The sequence below is a fragment of the Nicotiana attenuata genome, unplaced genomic scaffold (genome assembly GCF_001879085.1).
Source record: "Nicotiana attenuata strain UT unplaced genomic scaffold, NIATTr2, whole genome shotgun sequence".
Lineage (NCBI taxonomy): Eukaryota > Viridiplantae > Streptophyta > Magnoliopsida > Solanales > Solanaceae > Nicotiana > Nicotiana attenuata.
The window spans coordinates 343621-349620 of NW_017670265.1; the positions used below are offsets into that span (position 1 = coordinate 343621).

Here is a 6000-nt window from a genome sequence, read left to right on the forward strand (position 1 = left end):
AAACTAGCCAAGTGCATATAAAAATTAAAAACCCTAAGAAATAAGATTCTTTCTCTCCAAGAATCACACACAAAGGTCTCCTTCCATATTTTTAAGCGTGATCAGCAACACTAGGTGCAAGACGGAGACGGAAAGGAAATTTCATGGATGAGGTAGCAAATAAGGTGATGAAATACAAAAAAAAAAACTATATATACAAGATTTCAAAAATCTAAGGAAAAAAGGACCTTTTTAAACGGATATGGTTGAGATTCATTGAAAACATATAGATGAGTCAATATACAAAATTTGAGGAAGATTGGAGGTGATTTAGACTGATTTGATATCAAAATTCATAGTTAAAATGGAGTTCAAAAATCCTTCTGCGACACATGTATCAAACATGTATCGCGCATGTATCTCACACGCAGGTGTACATGGATATACATGTGATACACATTTGATAAAAATATGACACATATGTGATACACAGTGTGATACACCTATCATTTTTTTATGTTCATCGTCTACTTCGACTTTTCAATTCAAACCACCTCAAAACTCCACCAAATCATCCCAAAACTGAGATTCAAGCTCATTAAGATGTACTCAATCTATTCTAATAACACACACTCAAAAGAAAGCAAAAAATTTGGCCTTTTTTTGCTACAGATAGCTAATTGGCTAATATTTGGCTAAATATTTAATGAATTGGCCAGTTTTTATAATAAGCTACTTGTAAATGGAAATAGCTGGTATTTTCCCTATAATCTTTGCTGTGAAAAAGAAATTTTGGAGAAGTGCACAAATAGCCATTTTTAGGACACCAATTTAAAAAATAGTCAAATTTTGTAAAGATTTTAAAGTTTAGTCGCCTTAATATCAACTTCATACTCGACAGTCTAAAGTTCCGAAAGTTACGAAATTCAGAACTTCGGGTCTAAGCCTAAAATCAAACTCGACGGTCTGAAGCTGATTCGGATGCTTAAAGAGAAAGAAAAAGAAGAGGAAGAGGCCAAATCTGGAAATAAGCTAAACTTCAAAATAGTCGAAAAAAGGACAAAAAGTTGAAGAATAAATTATTTAAGCAGTGGCTTGTTATTTGTATCTAGTGTTGTTTTGTTGGATTAATCGCGACTTGAAGATGGAATGAAAATTGAGATGTTGGATTAATCGTAGTATATGAATCTTTGAACTAATGTTGGATCTTATTGCTAATTAACATATTCATTTTGTTTTGTGTTCAGTACTTGTCGTTTTGAACTTATGTCGTATCTTATAGTTAGTTCTCGTATTTATTTTGTTTGTGTTCGGATATGTATGTTAAAAGGGGATGTTCTATCCCTAAAGTGCAACAAAAAAAAAAAAAAAAAAAAAAAAAAAAAAAAAAAAAAAAAAGAAAAAAAATCTTTCTTGCTATAAACTCTTCATTATTGTTTTGTCATTTGTTTGATACGTTGGCCTTAGTAATACATACTAAAGGATTGTAAAAATCCAGGAAGCTCTCATTTGGTTTTACTTATATCATTTCTCTATATTAGTGATGTAAAATACAATAAAAAGGACAAACTTCACTACACAAATCTGGTAATGCCAATGGGATAAATAATGCACCAAATTAACAAAGACAAAAAAATCATACCAAAACAGTCAAGTAGGATAGTTCATTCAAAGTGCAACAAATTCATTTTTATGCAACTTGTTCTTATTTATCAGGTGCTTAATCAATGACAAAAAATATTAAATGTAATCAACCATCGGATGGCTAAGCCAAAAGACTAGCATAACTGTCCAACTACCTATACTAGTCCTCATAAAAATATTAACTACCCAATTATACATGTCAGCCTTCACTAAAAATATTAACTATCCAACTACTATGTCTCTGATGTACGCGCACCTTTACCCTTTATTCCGATCTTCTTCACCTTTTTTTTTTTCTTCTGACTTCTTCTTGCAACTGATTGGATGTCATGGTTGTCTTCCCCATCCAAGTTGCCTTGTTTGGTGAGAAAGGCAATTTAGCGTTGAGCTTCCTGTGTGATCTCTCCCGAACTGAATCCTTCTTGCCTCAATTGAATTTTGCCATTTTTGCTTACTTTCCAGTCTTATTTTTGTCTCAAAAATAACATGTGGCCTTAATGGCGGGTCTTCGTCGCTTACCATAACCAATAGACTATTGTGTTGCCTGTGCTAGAGCTTGGAGATCTTTAGTAAGATCTGTCAGGGTCTCTTCTTCAGTCGTCTTTGCTTGGAATTCATCTTCAGTTTAACTGCACGTTATCCCTTTCCTTTTTCCTAGCTTGTGCATTACTTCCAGCTCTAGAATCCTGGCACAAAACAGTGTATGGTAGTTATACCAATGTAATTAAAAATGCAGAATACTGTTATTTGTACCTTGAAACATCCCCTTGCATTGTAGTTAGGCTCACCACATTTGATGCAATAAATTTGAGTCATCTCCTTTTCTTTTTCTTACCTTATCTGCTGTCTGTTTCTCTTAACTTTGGGCCTGCTAACAATTTTCACAATATCAGGTGGCTCTGTCTTAAGAAGGATCAAATTTTTAGAATTTTGGACCCCTCAATATCATTTTTTGCTTATATGTTAGCATATAAGCCTCGTTAGTATACTACCAACTTATTTCAGTTATAGGATCAACCTTCTAGTACATCAGGGCTTTGATTGTGTGGGGACATGGGATTTCACCAAGTCCCATATCCTACATGTGCATCTCATCTTCTTTGGACAGTGTGTCTATTTTTACCTTCTAAAACCTCATATCCATGATTACCATCAAATTGTACCTTGCAATGTGAGGCAATTTGCCTGGAATCACTGTATAGTTTCATATCTTGTGGAATGTAGTCAGCATTTCAAGTCTCAATTTAGCTTCATTGTTAGTCAACATTCACATCACCTTGATCTTTATTTCTTCAAGCATCTTGATGATAGGCTTGCATCTAGCCTCCAGAATCCATGCATTAAATGATACAGTAAAGTTATTATCCACCATTATTTTCTTACATTATATATAAAAGAAAGCTCTACACCAAGCTTTTGGTGGATAATGCATTATATCCTTTGCAGCATCTTCAGCTTAGTCTCCCAATTTTATTATCTAGCCTTCAAATTCCTCTTTATAAGTGTTATAAGAACACCATCACATCAATATTTTGTTTCACCATTCCTCCACTTCTACACCAATTAGCCTCAATCTGTCCAACACAGAATCTGTAATATGCTTCTGGTAGTACACTCATCACTGCATCTAACCGTCCTGCCATAAAAGAAAAATAAGAAAAAATTGAAATCAGAATTAATAATCCAAAAATAAAAATATAATACTAAAATATGACTCACCTAATGCATATCTGAAATAAATGTCATTCTAACACCAACTTTAAGGTCCAAAGACCTCTTCAACATATTCATAAGTCAGGTCCATGTCCTGGTATTTTCTTTGTCTACCACAGCCCATGCTATTGGGTAAAAATAGTTCATGGAATCTTGGCTAATAGCAACCAACATTTGACCACTAGTCCTTCTTATTAAGAAAGTCCCACCTAACCCAATGAAAGGCCTCAAAATATTTTCTCACCCTTGCTTCAAAGAATGAAAACATACAAATATCCTCAAGAATCTTCTCTTTTCCTCCAATAAGGTCTCATTTGATATACAATAACAAAATCACTGCCAAAATTAGTTTGCTTAATTTCTTGGGAATATGCCTCAAGCTTATTATAATTATCAAGAAGTTTCCCTCCAATTTCTCCAAAGCTAGTCTTTTAGTCATTTTTAGCTTCTATTTGGACACTTTTAAATGGAAACCACTTTCAAGATCCCCCCTCATTTCACTAACCTTAAACTTAGGGTTGTTTTGTACTTTATTCTTGAAGTAATGAGCTAATGTAGCAGAATCATCTCTCTTATTCTTAAAAGCATCATCATATGTGTATTCTGACTTTAAAGTTCTAATTTTAAATCCCTGAGTTTTATCATCCTTAGAGATAAGACAAACAAAAGGATATCCATCTTACAGATATACCTGATCTGATTGAATCACTTTGCTTAACCCTCGACCCTTTCTTATTAACTACAACATAGAAATTGATGGATTGTCTTGATTCTTTCATATCTTTGAAGGTCATGACCCACTTATCACTTACCGTTCTCCTCCTCTCTTAGTTAAAAAGTTCGAGTTCCTCAGGATTATACTCATCATAGCCAGATGCGCCAAACTCAAACAAATCATCTCCTTCCTCACACTCACTAATAGCAACAACTTCTACATTATAATTTCTCTTGTGATGTATGGTATTAGGTTCAAAGGAAGTCAGGTCATGCTCACACTCACCAACAGTAGCAACATCTGCATCGTAATTTTCTTTGTGATTTATAAAACTGAGTGCAAATATAGTCAAGTCAAGCTCATAATCATCAACAACAAAAAAGCTAATTATACTGAATTGAGAAGAAATAAGACATTATAATATCCTCATTCCATCATCAATATAAACTACATCATACTTGCCGGATGGGACTGTCACAACACCTGCTTAACTCTATTAAGCCCTAAGTTAGAGGTGAACTCTTCACTAATATCTCGAATAGATAACAAATTAGGATCAAAATCAGTCCACTTACACCAGATTTTTGTTATACCCTAACTCACTTGAAATGACCCAATTACCCCCCATGATTGAAAATAATTTCCACCTTATCAGCATCCTTGGAAGTAGTCACATGCAAAAGAAGAAACAAATAAATACACATGTACTACTTCAGTTATGAAAAAAGAACAAAGTAATCGAATAAAAAATCTATAAAAATAGCAGACCAAAAAAGGACCACCAAGAACCCGATGAAATCATAAAGATACAGGTTTACACATTAAACTATCATTTTTACCACATAATTTTAGCAAAATCTAAAAGATTAATATAGCTTTTACAACCGACAAAAAAGAACCACCAAGAACCTACCAGATAAAAATATTTTCAATAGTACAATTTATTAGTATAATAACTACTAACCTTCTTGGAATAACTGAATCTCTTATAGAACTTGGAATCCCTTCGAAACCCTAGCTGACGAAATTGGGAAAATGAGAAGGGGCATATGATTTTGCCGGTAAGAAATAAACAAAGGGGAAAGGGTAAATAATGGGTAAGTAAATAAAGTGGGGTGGGGGGGGGGGGTGGGGGGTGAGTGATGCTGGTAAAAGAGGGATGAACAAATAGAGATTATTAAATTCACGTGACAAAAAAATGTAATAAATATTAGTTTAATTAAGTGTAATGGATACCTGTTTGGGAGAAGAGTAATTATGCTACAACTAAGTAACGATAGGGTATAAAGATGCCCAGCTATTTTTTGGTTAAATGGAAAACTTTATTCAACCAAGTATAATTATTTACAAGCACACCTCTCTTTGGACTCTAGAGACAGGATCACACAAAAATAACAATAAAACTCTCGTTAGACTAACTAATACCAATTTCAAGCTCTACAACTGCTCGCCTTCTAGGAAGGGTATAAGTTGTAGAGGCAAGGATCATGTGGTAGCTATCAGCCTGGATAACCTATTAGTCTATCTAGATCACTATGCCATTTGGAGTATTTTTGCCCGACAATATGCATTTGTAGAGCTATTTCCTTCAGTCTGTCTATATTTTTTCTCTTCAGTTGTTGAAATATTCTGCTATTCTTTTCCATCCAAACATGATAGACTGTGGCTACAAATATGTAAAAATTGCACGGGGCGCCCTGTTTGGGCGCCCCTTTTTAACCTGTAGCCGCTTTGTCTTTTTGTTTGCATCCGTACCCACTTTTTAAAAAACTTCAGCTCTAGAGCTGAAGTTTTTATTTTATAACTAGCAAACTTCAGCTCTAGAGCTGAAATTTTCAGGTTACTATACAAAAACTTCAGCTCTAGAGCTGAAGTTTTTATTTTATAACTGGCAAACTTCAGCTCTAGAGCTGAAGTTTTTGTTTAGTAACCCGAAAACTAGAGCTGAA

The 6000-nt window shown here is 34.1% G+C and overlaps 1 long non-coding RNA gene across 5 annotated transcripts; it reads right to left on the minus strand.

Annotated features, from left to right (window-relative positions):
• Positions 1 to 1641: 1641 nt before the first annotated feature.
• LOC109236945 lies at positions 1642 to 5580 on the minus strand. 5 transcript variants are annotated; one of them, XR_002069566.1, is made up of 3 exons: positions 5288 to 5580; positions 5016 to 5069; positions 1642 to 3259 (listed from the first exon to the last, which is right to left on the minus strand). It is a non-coding gene; the product is annotated as an uncharacterized LOC109236945 (long non-coding RNA). The 5 variants fall into 5 exon arrangements; XR_002069565.1 differs by having other exon boundaries at positions 5016 to 5065; positions 5288 to 5579; XR_002069567.1 differs by lacking the exon at positions 5288 to 5580 and adding an exon at positions 4627 to 4710 and having other exon boundaries at positions 5016 to 5156.
• Positions 5581 to 6000: the final 420 nt, after the last annotated feature.